A 14,988-nucleotide genomic window follows, 5' to 3' on the forward strand; every position below is an offset into this window, starting at 1 on the left:
CATAAATAGAACAGAAATGAAAATTTTTTGCATTTCCTTAAATTCACGGAAATTGACTAAAAAAAAAAAACCAACTCCATTCTGCTTCGATTCTGTGAGCAGACGGAAACAATAATTTGTTCTGATTTTAAATAAATTAACATGAAATAAATGAAATATACTTTACCACACGTTTGCCGTTGCAAAGTTCCATGTATTATGAACATACTGTATATCTAAATAAACACATAAAAATAGGCTTAACTTGTTCCAATTTAACAGGACGAGGATTTTAGATTTCCATGACATTCCAGTGATTAGCTAAACTAGCAGTAACTGAGATTCCTGCTGGAGTGTTCCAGAAAAACTGACATCGGAAAAAGGGAAAAAAACACTTGCTAAATCGTGATGTATGGTAAGCCTGTTTATCTTCGTTATTAATACTTGCCTTCGTTTTCAATTCTTTCCTAGGGGAATTATAATAATCGCTATTAAGAAATACAGTGACTACATTTTTTGGATTGATAATATTTGAAATATTATCAAATATTTGAAAGAAAAACTATACTTGTGAATTAGATGATAATAAACTCTGAACCATGTTTTCTTTGATAACAAATGCCTTACTTTGTTTTGTAATTATATTTTGTTGCTGTTCTATCCCAACTAAATATAACGTGTGCCGATATTCAACAACCTGTATCTTTAATGTAGTATATAATATGATTATAAAATAAGGTCATACCAGCCATGACATTCCAGTACTATTTTATGCATCAAATATTCGTTTCTTTTTAATGGCAATGTATATTTAAAAAGAGATTATTAAGTATTTGCTGTCCTAGTTAGCCGATTCCACCTCTCTCCAAGTAAGGATTATCTTAAGATCGCCCACTGTATAATAATAGTAAGTATAATTGGTTTACATCCCGCCAAAGGCGGGTGAGCACATGAAAGAATTCCAAACAATATATTATTTGGAGTTAAACAATGTACAATATGTATACACGATCAGCTCTGTTTCAGTATATGCTTTCAAAACTCAGTGAGATCTATTTAAGTCAGGCATTTTTATTATTATTAGTGAAGTCATTCTTCAGAATGACCAAACTAATATTTGGTTTTTATGAGAATAAAGTTAACAAAAAGTGGGCACACACTTCTCTTTAAAAAAAGTGCAGCAGTGGGGATTTTTTTAATAATACGAGATAGTTGAAAAAAATATGACATGCAAAAAAAAAAAAGAATGTAATTACTCTGCATTTTAGGTATCCAAGTTTGCCCTCCTAAACTTGAAATGAAACTACTGTACTACGATTCCATACACATATCTCAGAAATAGCAAGTATTCTCTTAGCCAAGAGGGAATAACAGCACAGACTTACTTTTATGATTTTTCCGAGATTCGTGCAAGTTTTAAACCGGAATAGAGATAATCTCAGTACATAAACAATCGAATAGTACTACCTCATCTTTTCGTTCTGGCTTGTCTCTGTGGGTGCTGAAATAGAGGTTTTCGGTTTTGAATGCTGCAGGTCAACCTTACTTGTGTTTCTACATATTTGGTGAGAGGTAGGAGAGAGTCGTGTTTAAGTGACATTGGCGTTTTCATTTTTCTCCGTTATGAATGCTTCTCAAACTCTACCTAAAATCTATCCCGAAAAAATTGGCAACTAAAAATGTATATTGGGAATCTATCACAGCAGTCCTGTCCAAAGTATACATGTATCTAAAAAACCAAAAATCTAAACGCACTCGGTTTAGTTTCATCCAGTTCATAAGTGAGAGTCTATTTTCATTTCTTGTTTCCTAAGCTCGTTGCTGTAGTATCACAAACTGCCTCTAGGGGGCATCGGTATTCCGTGAAGCGACGACGGACACTGTGTGCGAATTTCAATAATACCGACAGAAAAAGCAGAGAGCTTAGTTTTAAAGAAGCCCAGAATAGCCTGACATAATTAGTACAGACGCAACCCGACCCAAGTCCGAGTATGCGCATTACTTTTTTTTGCCCAAATTTGTACTACATTTGGTATCGTGAGCGAGTCAAAGGATTGAGTATGCGAGACACACTGCCCTGCGCTGAAGACCAAAAGGTGTTACGTTCTCTTTAATAAAGAAAACGGTGATGCACCAAGGAATGAAAATCATCTTTTTGCTGAAACTTAATTGCAATGCTATCATTTCATTTTTTAAATGAATAAGATTTGTGTTCTTTTGCAAATTGCCACAGTTGTTGTTTGGAATCGTGGTCTAAGCAACAGGCTATGAGGCTACTCGTATATTACGTCTGTTGTCTTTTTAAGTACTTATGGTTGTTTTCGTGAGTACTTAAAACAGACAACACAAGAAACCGAACAAATTTACCTGATTTTTTTCATACTACGCTTGTATATATCGGTCATAGCTTTAATTCTCAATATTCAAGTGCGCTGTTAATAGGCTACAATGAAATGTACCTTTGTGAGAAAGACTTGAGTTATAGCTTAATATGCTTGTTGTTGACAAGGAAAAAAAAGTAACTTAACAACGAATTTATATTAACCTAAATACTGTATTCACAGTGACTTAAACTTAGCTTAATTCATCCATTTCTTCAAAAGAAGCACTTCGCGTTAATGATACATGGGAAGTTATGCCTGGCAGTAACAAAATGGCTTAATCATTGAAGATTTTTTTTTTTTTTAAATTGATGTTCTTTATCAAGAAGTACCCTAAAAATATGTACATACTGACTCACAGCAAGAGACTGGACGTGTTGCGTATATTGGCGAAAATCTTTGCATTTATGCTGGTTCTTCAACTCCAGTATACTCTGCACGTCGCCTCACGGAAACTAGGGTTCCTCACTCTCCTGCAAAACAAACAAACCAGCCGGGAAACATATGCAACTATCAGACAGCCTATTCTCATCCATGTGTCTTGGTTACTTCGGCATGATTATAAATAATGCAATACTTCTTTAATAGCATTCGTAAATGTGTTCCTAGAAGAAATACGCGAACCTAGAACTATAATCAAACTAAGATGACCTTAGAATTTATTGCTAAAGAATTGGGAATTATTTGATGATATTTACAGTTACTGGAAAAACATTGTAATAATAATAATTATCTTTCCCTCCCCTTAAACTCTCGTTTCCTGGTCTGACTTATTAATTCCCGAAGCAGATAAGTTTAAATAACTGAAGTGAATAAAAGTCTGCTGCCAGAAGAATCCTTTAGCTACCATCAAAAATCACCAACATTATTTATCCTAAATCATTCTGAGTCACTTAGTGGGAAATTTCTGAGTTGTATGACGTCAAAGAGATAAATTTGGGACCGAACATGATGCAAGTGGGCAGGAAATTGCTGTTTTCAATGGAGTGCAGCAGGAGGTTATCACCGTTGGTCAACCATCTATGCACTTTACATTCTACATGTTTCTACTGAGAACGCCACCGAGGCTCCAGACATTATGCAGACAGCGTATTGACCGAGAGATAACGAAGGCAGATTCTCTTAAAAGAATGAACTAACGTGCTGTTACAATTAGGAAATGATGACTGATAAATGAAGTGTTTTCTGAAAGGGACATTTGTAATGCAAAAGTGATATTAATTGAATCTGGAAAAGTTGCGTCATAAATTCTCTTCACAAATATTGAAGCAATTAAATATTGTTTCGATTGATACAAACAGTATAGGATTCCATGAATTACGTATGTGGCAATACATGAGATTCTTACAATTATCCAGACACCGTCGATGTACACAAACATTCATTCTCCAGAAGGAAATTAATGATTTGAGTGACAGAATAATCGAATTTGGGTCCTACTCCTTCTTTAATGTAATCTCTATCCGAACTCAAAGTCAGAATGCATCTACAGAGTGTTGATCCATTTTTAACTCGGGTCTAAAAATGTTTTAAGGAAATCAGATCAAGATATTTAAAAGCAATTCTAGAACTTAGTTTACCTCAAACTAAGTTTACTATTCTCGCTTTTTTTTTTTCATCCAGTCTTTGTAGTCTTCTTTCCTGCCTTCCACGTACGCAACTGCCTTAAGCATTCTTATTAATCTGGCTTTAGAATGAGACATTGTTGAATGAATGTTAGAATGAGATTACTGCTTTAGTAATGAATGTGTTAGAAATAAATAAAATGTCTGAAATGCTATGCTAATCTTATTATATTTTCTCTTTCTTAAAAAAAAATAAATAAAAATAAAAATAATTTGGTTAGAAATCTGGTGAGAGATAACGTTTTAAAGATTGCTTTTTTTAAAAAAACAAAAAAAATTAAAATAGGAATTTTTACCTACATTTCCTTTTTTAATTAAGTTGTCCTGTGAATTTTCATGAGCACTGCCAGAGCAAGATTAAGAATAGTCATAATACTCGAGATCTAAAAAAGAGTTCTTAGCCACCAAGATCCTCTATGCAACCATCCTTAATTCAGAAATAAAAACTCTTTGATTCAGCCTAGATCTTCACAATTTCTCAAAATTGCATTCGGAAGATCTCCCAAAACTTAACGCGCTTAAGCAGGAACACAAATTCACACTCACAAATTCAGTGTAGTATGTATTCCATTTAGTTCCATGAACTAAACTATTTAGCTAAAGTCTTTAAATTCAGAAGTTAAATTATTTTCTCAAGAAGAAAATCCGAGCAATAAAAGATCACCATCATCATGATCATGGTACTCAGAGATCTTTACTGTCCATTAGAGGCCAAGTTCCCGGCTTTCCTCACTTTAACTTTATTATAATAAAATGGTCTTCTGACCGGTTTACTTAATTAAAAAAAAAAAACGAGTTTCTGGAAGGAAAACACTGCCAAATCCTCCCTCCCTTCTTTATAACTCACATCTTTGAGTCCTAGACAGAATTGGAACCCAGGTATTTCCATGCAAAGGACATCGTCAATACTGACTAAGCTATGAAAGCTTGCAATTAAAAAAACCAGTGTTATATATATATATATATATAATAAAGTTTTAATTTTATTTTATAACAAAAACAATAATACAATAATGATCTAAGAATGTAACCTCTGATTTCAAGAGAAAGTTAAATTCCATACGGAAGTGCAAGAGGACAAAGATTGATAGAACAAAACAGGTCCTATCCTAACTTTGGCTTAGGTCTTCTGGTTCTTTAACTTGTTATCTCTCACTCTATTAGTTGTTGTTGTTGTTGTTTTTAATATAATTTCCTGTGGTCTAAGTATTTGACCATAGGATCAATCTTACTCTTTTAAATAGAAGCTAATTTTCACCAAAAAAAAGAAAAAAAAAGTGGAGTTTGGAAGAAGGAAAGCCGCAAAACAAAAAAAAAAAGATGAAAATGAAGACGTGAAAACATATCCACTGAAAAAAAATTACATTTACAAAGATAAACAAAGTTTGAAATAACAAATATAATCAAATATCGAAATTTTACTGTATATACTTACTTAATCCTCTTCACTCCACCTGGGAGCATAGGTCCTCCACCACCATTTTCAACCGGACTCTGTTTTTAAATAAAAACCTGGAACCAAATAAAAGCAGAAATTTTATATAAAAGAAATAATAAAAAAAAAGAAACGAAACATGTTTAAAACATGTCCTAGTTAGGACAGATAAAAATAATTATTGAAACTTTTAAACTATTTTGATTTAAATTTTAAAAGTTCTATCGGAATGTAAAGGAGAGAACTGGAAAAATTCGAATTCGTTCTGATTTTCAGTCCTAATTATTTCAGATCACAAAACTGTGAAACTGTTCTCATAGGTACGATTCTACTCACGAATAGAACAACTTTTTCTAGACCTTTTATCAGCCATTTCAAGAGTTATCAGTCAGTCTTTGACAAAGAGAACTTGTATTTTTAATTCCGAATATTAGCAAAATCGAACATAGATTTTGCTAATATAGTACTCAGAATTAAAATATACCAATTTCACTAACCTACTGTCAAACATACAAATGAATGCTGGTTAGGGTTAGGAACATCGACAATTCACATCTAACCTGGGCTGGCTCTCAGCAACGATGAGAGATAGAGTCAGGTTACTTTTTTTTTAATATGAATCCCACCTATGAAAGATTTTAAACCTGAAGTAAGCTAATTAATTTACCTTCTTTCCCTTGCCCTTTCAAAAAGGGGACAAGGGATACTAAACTGCTAAATCCTGACATCAGTAACCCATTTTAGTGAGAGGATATCACATTACATGTTTGAATAAACACTACCAATCAACACAAAGTAATATAAAAACAGAAATTTGACTAATTCCCGATATAAATGTGATGGCACTTTCATATCAATTTCTACAGTCGTTACTTCCTTCTTAGATCACCGCGATAAATTATTAAACCCGGACTAGTTCATCTACTATCCGTATGTTCGCTTGAGCAGATGCACCCATTTGCACTCAGTTATGTCACGTGTTATACCTGAGTATAATTGCTATTTGCAGCAAGTTAAAAATATTTAATTGCATATGTATAGTTTTAGGTTTTTTTCCCTTTAATTTGTCGTACACCAAATACGACCGTTCTCAAATTGCTCCCATTTAAGTATGGTCACGTGTGCTATAATTTAAGATAATCATTCAAAAGCATAAGAGGATTATTCATTGCAACGCTTACATAATGTTGCAACCACGTTTGTAAATCGTTTGAAATATCTCGACGTGACATTAAATTTAATTCATGTATGGAATAATTTTGTAGTCGGTGCTGTATCAAAAAATAGTTCAAGCCAATTTAAAATAATGATGGAGAAATAGCTGTTTAAGGCCAAAGTAAGCAAGTGCCTAGGGAAGTCTGCATTAAATTTTTATAGTTTTTTTTTCAATAAAAATAATTATTTTTTCGGATATTATGCGCAGCAACTTAAGAAAGACAATACCCAAATTTTGTGCTTAAAAAAAAAAAAAAAAAAAAAAAAAAAAACATGTTTGCTGCCCAAACAAAACAGAGGACCGATTTGTTTCCAAATTCTAATCCGCGTACCTTTTTTCTGTGATAATTATAGATGTTTCCATCACCAACTCAGTCTTTTTTTTTTTATTTTTCAGAGAACTAAGAGTAATTATAATCTGTTCTGGAATTCTATTACTTGCTTTGTTTAAACATGTTGGACATCGCTAAACTCGTGATCATTATGTGAATATAAAGATTCTCCATTAGGCTGCAACTCGAAATAAATAAATAAATATGCTTATAGGATTTCACCAATTTTGAAAAGCCTAGTGTTTTTCTGATCAATAAGCTCAACGTCTTTTATTTAAATACCAAATTTCATGTCTGGTTTCACCTGAAATTTAACTTAAAAAAAAAAGAAGATATCAACAAACTCGTGAACATGATTAGTTATAAACTACAAACGACATTTTCACCAGAGCTAAATGAAAAAAAAGATGTGATTTATAAATAGAAGGATCTTAATTCGAATTGCAACGGAAGTTGAGTAGTTGGTCTCATACTAGGCTACAGACTTTTCCACCCGAACACGCGATTTTTTTTTTAATTTTAATAGTATACTAGCAGGAAAACGCGCGATTTAACAGACAATAATATACTGGCCTCTTAACCTTAGCTGCTCTGCCATAATTTCAGTCAGTCGAAAGGGATTCACACCCTGCCCTTAAAGGTTACCGTCTACAAGATACACGAGATGCTGATTTATAAAATTCTATTATATAAAATTTGTAGCTTAAATAGACGCAGTCATATTTACGTAGCTATTAAATTGGATCCTAATTATAGGGTTGTAAAAAATCGACTTTATTGAACTGCATCTTAAAAACTTTAGCATCCCAATGATGTAGTCAGTTAAACTCGCCACTATAATTTCTCTCTCCCTAAGCTGGGTGTTTTATCATTTTTAAAGGAGAATTACCTGCTCACGATCACAATCATCCATACTACCTGAATAAATCGAAAAGCCTAGCCATTTTTTATTGACATATGTACTGTTATGAATAAAGCGAAATATTGAAATAAAAGATGAATCTTCTTGGTGGTGTTCTGAATTTTTCCGGCTGATTGTGACATTGTTCTGGCTGTTTGCATTCCCATGGCGCTTTTCTTGTCGGTATTAACATTAGAGAAACATAGTGAAATGTCGACTAATTTTTGTAATTCCAGAATATTACATCAAGTAACATTTATTTTACTTATTTATCGATGACTTTATTGTTACCAGACGATAAATTAATCCCGCAAGCAGTTCAAGCATGAAGAGGTCAACGTCAATGATGTACAAAGGTTTGTTGACCGAGAAATTCACATTGTAAGTGATGTTAGTCTGCTTTTTGAGAAAGTAAATAAAATCATTCGGACTGTTTTTTTTTATTCCAGAGAGCATAAATAATGTCTGTACTGAACTACATTGCAACGAATAGTCTTGTCATCCAAAAGAAATGTCCATATAACTTGCACGACGCCTCATGGAGGTGTGCAAGTTACAATAGTTTGCCTGTTTTGTGGAAGTAAAAAAAAAAAAAATTTTAATAAAAAACAGTTTTCGATGGCGGTAGGAAATGCTACCCTCGTACGAGACCAACTAACTCACCTTCACTTGAAAATCTTACATAAAGCTCTTTGTCTTGTTTACGATAACCCCTGGTCACACTCGCTGATTTGATTTAATAACACTTTTAATCATTGAGAATGAGGAAATCTTTCATCACATTCCTCAAATATGAACCATCTCCTATTTGCATTAATTTATTCGTTTAAGTTACTGTCCGTCTCATTTTTATACAATAGACATGATCCCTGATCCACAGATTATGAAATGTAGTGCTGGTACAATGCACTGATTTTCACAATCGACCACAAACAATGTAATGGAAGGCAACCTTGCTTGCACGGGCAGTAAATTGTCCAGGTTTGTTGCTGCAAGTTACTCCACTGAGAAGTGTGATTTACAATAGAAATAATGCCAACGTTTTGAACTTGACTCCAATAGAATTTAACATTGAGATTCACATATACTTGACGTAAAAATTTAAATAAACAAGTTTAATTATTGCAAACACTGCTTTTTCATCATTATTTTTTTTAATTGGCTAAGTAGCAAATATATATATATACATTATATAATAAATATATAATGATGATGAGACGTTCGATAAGTGACCAATATGGTGGAGAATGAAAGTACAAAGTTAAAAAAAAAAAAAAACACAGTGCAGAAATGAAGCATCTATGAAAAAAAAAAAGTGACTGCTGGAAGAAGTCAGTGAGATGGGGGGGGGGATAATCCCTTAAGCCGATTGCTCTTTCTGTATATTACCAATAATTCTTAAGAATGTTTTGAGGTGCACCACCCAAGTGGTGAAAACAGTTGATCTAAAGTGAACTTGCAAATATGGTTATCGCTATGATTTGAATGATCATTTATTAACATATTCATTTGTTATGTATGGACAGACTATTTGTGTATGTATAGGTGGCTCAAATAAAAGCTACGACAGTTTTGAATGAATTTTCTACAAGAGAACAGACTCCGTTAATACACAAGAATACTATTAGTGGGTTGTGGAAATGCGTAGTGTGGGCTATTGACTGTGTGATGCGTAGATGATTGATTAAGTAAGGTCTTAATCAATTAATCCTGCAGAGGTCGCGGCTGATCTGACAGATAAAAACAAATAGTTTAATATAAATATTCTTACACATATCTAGTGTATAGCTTGGAGGTCATGACTAGCCGCGCATGCATATATCGAGTGATATTCCACACTGTTTATGCGGGTTTTGGTTTAACACGTGTTATGTAAAGATGTGTGGTATTTGATAGTAAATTGGATCTGAGAGATACCGTGCACTCCGATATCAGTATAGTATTGGTTTAGGGTATTTTTTTTTTTTTTTTAATTTACCGTTGAAAATGCCTGGAAAAATATAGCGATTGGATAATCCATCAGATGTTGAAGAGATTCAGCGAATGTCACTCGATGAGAATGATAAAGTCGAATACAAAAGTGAAAGTGATATTTGATAGTAAATTGTATATGAAAGATACTGCGAATTTCGATGTCAGTATAATATTGGTTTAGGTTTTTTTTTTCTTTGTTTCTTTGTTCAATAATTTCTAGATTGTAACTGAAAATAAATAAAACATCATGTATTATATTTTATTTTTTTATTTTTTTTATAGTTTTATCGCATTTTAGCACATACTAGTAACGAATGTATCTCTCAGATACAAGCGACCTAAGCTGCAATTTTTATGACCGCGACCTCTGCAGGGTTAAGGATGAGTGCGGTGGTGTAGAGCAGCGCTTCTTAAACCTTTTCCACTCGCGACTCCTTTTCACCCGAGAAATTGTCGCGACCCCATTTCGCCCGAGAAATTTGTACGTGACCCCGGGTATAAAGGTATATAAAATAGGTATAGAAATCAAACATTTAATGATAATAAATCATAAGGAAATTTATTTTAAAACAGTTCTTTGGAATACATATAATTTTACTATTTACGAGTACATAAAGAATTACAAACAATACCTCGAATGTGAATTAATTTTTGGTCATTGCGCGTTCAGAAACCTTTTACTGTTGCCAAATTTTTCGCGACCCACACATTCGGTTACGCGACCCCATTTGGGATCGCGACCCACAGTTTAAGAATCTGGTGTAGAGCGCCCTCCAACAATGATCCCTTAGACCAGAGGTCGGCAACGCAGTGTCCGCGGGTGCCATGGGGCCCCGCAGTGAATTTTTTGTGCACCCTCAGAGAAATTATTGTAAACTGCTTTGGAGCTCGCAGCGGTAATTTTGCAGCGTAGATCGCAGTATTCACTACAAATATAATACATGATGGTACAAATCAAGTGAATATTGAATCCAACGTTATTTCGTAGCCGAATATAGGAACTACAAGAGTTTCGTGCCGAATATATAGAAACTAAAAGTTCGGCGGATTCAAGCATAAGTTGTGCTTTATGGGCAACTCGTAGAAAAGGTGGAGCAAGTCCAGACCTCTTTCCTTGGTATTTTCCATAAATGTAAAGCACATCTTGCAGAGGTCAGCAACCTTTTTAATATGAAGAGCGCAATATAAAATTTGAAAATTACGGAGGGCTCATGACACAGGCATTTTTTCTCTCATTTCAGTCTTAGAAATTCTATGATTAGTTGTTTTTAAGAAAAACGAGATTTCAAATTTTAACATTATTTTATTTACCTCGCTTTTACAGCATATTTTTTATCACATATGAATGAATATAAAATACCATAAAAATAAAAAATGAATACAAAAAGAATGTTCATGTTAACAATTAGCATGTATCTGTCAGATCAGATGCGAGCGCCTTGCTTTATGAATCATAATGGCAAATGTATTTGTTTATTATGCAATAATAGTGTGGCTATTTCTAAAAAAAGTAATATAGAAATACATTTCAAAACCATTCACGCCAATTGTAATTTTAAGTTTAATTATTTAAATCAGGAGGAGTCGGCAACGCAGCGCCCGCGAGCGTCATGGCGCGCAGTATTGCTCCCTTCATATGAAAAAGGTTGCCGACCACTGCTTTAGACTGTATAGAAGTGTTACGTAATAATAATAATAAACATGCTTAAAACTTATTTAACTGTGCTGTTTAAATGTTACTTAAATTAACCTTTTACATACCTTTTAATACAATACATTCAGCTCTAAATTGAATTTCAACTTTTTTGCAAATTCATCTAAAACGAAATTTGTTACATCTATTCGTTAAATGCACAGCCACTGGGGATGGCAAGTTAGCCCATGTCGGTGCAAGTCCCAAGCCCTGATAAATGGAGAGGGTTGGCGTCTGGAAGGGCATCCGGCCGTAAAAAAAAACATGCCAAAACCAGGGATGAAATGTCGAATAACGGAGAAAGGACAACGGCTAGGGCGTCCCCGTAAGCGACGCGCAGTTCTGTCGCCCGAGGACTGTGAGAAGTGGGCTTGGGCTCCGAACCAAGGACGGGTTCGGCTAAAGAAGCGAGTCCAACATAGAGAGTGTATAAAGTAAGAATCGGGTCGCTGAATGTGGGTACAATGAATGAGAAGAGTAGGGAGATAGTAGACATGACGAGAAGAAGGAAGCTGAAGATCTTGTGCGTGCAGGAGACAAGGTGGAAAGGCAATAAAGCAAAGGAGCTGGCGGAAGGATATAAACTGTTTTTCAGCAGAGTGAATGAGAATGGAAGAAACGGAGTTGGAATCATCATCGACAAGGAGCTGAAGGATGGAGTCTGCAAGGTGTGCCAGAAGAACATTGGATTATGAGTGTTAAACTTGTGATTGGAGGAAGCGTGGCTGTGATAATGTGTGTGGATACGCTCCACAGGTAGGTTGTGATGAGGAGGAGAAAGAGGCATTCTGGAGAGAACTATACCCGGTAGTAATGGAAATCTCTGATGGTGAGAGAGTGATCGTCGGAGCAGACCTGAATGGGCATGTAGGAAGGCGACGAAGTGGTAAAGAAAGAGTGCACGGGGGTTGGAGTAGTGGTGAAAGAAATGAAGAAAGTAAAAGAATCGTAGATGATGCTGTGGCCTTCGATCTGGCTATAGCTAACACGTGGTTTAAGAAGAAAGCTGGACACCTGATAACTTATAAGAGCGGGGATAGGATGAGTCAGATTGACTATATTATGTGCAGAAGGAAACATCTGAAGGAGGTGAAAAACTGTAAAGTGATTAACGGAGAAAGTGTAGCGGCACAGCTCAGGTTGGTTGTGGTAGACTGTGATATAAAAGGGAAAAAGAAGAATAGACGGGAGTGGCGGAAAGATAGGAAAATAAAGTGGTGGAAATTGGAAGAGGAAGGTCCAAGGAATGAGTTTAAAGAAAATGTATTGGAAGGAATGAAGTTACCAGAAGATATGGAAGAATGTTGGGACGTAAATAGTCGGAATATTAGAAAAATTGGAGAAAAGGTGCGTGGTATAACATCAGGAAAGGGGCCGCCCGAGGATAAAGAGGCATGGTGGTGGAATGAGGAGGTGCAGTTGAAGATCAGGGAAAAGAAAGAGGCAAAGAAAAAATAGGACATGACTGGAACCAGAGCCGACAAGGAGACATACAGGGTGTTCGGGATAAATTTGACAGTTTCGTAAGGAAAAAGAAAATCTTCTTTGTATCTATTAAATTTAATGAATTGACAAAAAAACATTACAGGCAGAGTTAATTACAATACTATCAACAAGATTTACTCAAAATAACCACCATTAGCATCGATCACAGCTTCAATTCTGCTTCGGAACCTCGAACAAGCTGATGCTACAGTCTCCCTGGGAAGGGCCGCAAAAACTGTTTTAATTTTATCCATTAACTGGGCTTTTGTATTACTGGAAGTGCGATTGGTGTCTTTTTCAACTGCGCCCCATACAAAATAATCCATGGGGTTAAGGTCTGGGGAGTTTGGAGGCCAAACATTTGGACTGGTGAAGTCGTAGAAATTTTCAGACAACCATTTTTGACTTTTCCCAGAGGTGTGGCAAGGGGCCGAATCCTGCTGCCATACATACGGCCTACCATTGGCTACCCTTGTTATCCAGGGCTTGACTACAGTTAGCAACTCCACGAACAAAGCCCGAATTCCAATGCCAGGGTTCTTCAACACCTGTTCCTGCAGATTTGCGAGGAATTCTGCTGTACGAACGCAATCAGATCGTCTGCTAGGGATCTTTCTTCTTGCTACATCCTCGTAGTCACCATTGCAAGTCTCTAGTTCATGCCTGATTGTTTTTACTGTATTCAGGGAGCATTGGGCAGCAGTCGTAATATCCTTATTTTGATGGCGGGCACGAATCATCATGATACAAGTTATTCTCTTCCATGATTCAGGTGGATTCCAGCTATCCATCCTTTCTGACATCTTGTATATGAATGAAGAAGGGTCCAAACTTTTAAATGAAGAGAAGTGTGTGTTAATACATGTAACTTACGGAAAAATATAATTAATTATAAATATGTCAAATTTATCCCGAACACCCTGTATAGATTGGCGAAGAAAAGTGCAAAGAGAGCTGTGGCAAGGGCAGTTGAAGAGGTTTATGAAGTACTGGAGAGAAACGGTGGTGAAGCTAAGTTGTTGAGAAAAGCGAAAGATAGAGATAAGGCCTCGAAAGACATAACATCAGTTAAGTAGATAAATGATGCCATAGGAGTAGTACTACAAGTGGAGAACAAAATCAGAGGAAGATGGGAAGAATATTTTCATAATCTACTAAATGAAGAGAATCCAAGAGAGAGGTGTGAGGATGGAGAGGCAAACGAAGGATCGGTGCAGGACATAAGCAGAGAGGAAGCGTATTGGGCACTGAGAAAAACGAAGAACAGAAAGGCTGTGGGGGCGGACTAGATACCTGGAGAAGTGTGGAGAAGCTTGGGCAGCGAGGGCGTAGACATGTTATGGAATCTGATGAGAAAAATAGCCCAACAGGAAAAGATACCAGAGGAATGGAGGAAAAGTATTTTCTTCCCAATCTACAAGGGAAAAGGAGATGTTCAAGATTGTGGTAACTATAGAGGGATCAAGCTGATGTCACCCACGTTGAAGATATGGGAAAGAGTAATTGAAGGAAGGATACGGCGGGAAACAAAAATTTGTGAGGAGAAGTTTGGATTTATGCCAGGAAGAGGGACAACGGATGCAATATTTGCGTAAGGCGATTGATGGAGAAATATAGGGAGATGCAGGCGGAGCTACATGTGGTGTTTATAGACCTGGAAAAGGCATACGACAGAGTGACCAGAAGAAGGGGGGGGGTGTCGGAAAAGTACGTGAGGTTTCTGGTGAAGGAGATGTATGAGGGAGCGAAAACTCAGGTCAGGTCTAATGTTGGCATGACAGAGGGGTTTCCCATTGTCGTAGGACTCCATCAGGGATCAGCTCTGAGCCCCTACCTCTTTGATCTGGTCATGGATGTACTAGTGGAGGACGTCAAGAAGGAAGCGCCATGGAGCATGATGTTTGCCGATGATATTGTTCTCTGCGAATCATCCCGAGAGAAGCTTGAAAAGACCCTGGAAGAGTGGAG

At 35.8% G+C, this 14,988-nt stretch overlaps 1 protein-coding gene across 1 annotated transcript in view; it reads left to right on the forward strand.

Moving 5' to 3' along the window:
• Positions 1-285: 285 nt before the first annotated feature.
• Positions 286-14,988, forward strand: part of LOC150104027 (influenza virus NS1A-binding protein homolog) — a 266,485-nt gene continuing 251,782 nt past the window's right edge. Inside the window, exon 1 of the mRNA XM_090397250.1 lies at positions 286-394. The gene's annotated coding sequence lies outside the window, so the exon portion shown is untranslated. The remainder of the gene's footprint in view (positions 395-14,988) is intronic.

The sequence above is a fragment of the Typopeltis vanoorti genome, chromosome 8 (assembly GCF_054136105.1).
Source record: "Typopeltis vanoorti isolate ZY-2024b chromosome 8, IOZ_Tvanoo_1.0, whole genome shotgun sequence".
Taxonomy (NCBI): Eukaryota; Metazoa; Arthropoda; class Arachnida; order Uropygi; family Thelyphonidae; genus Typopeltis; species Typopeltis vanoorti.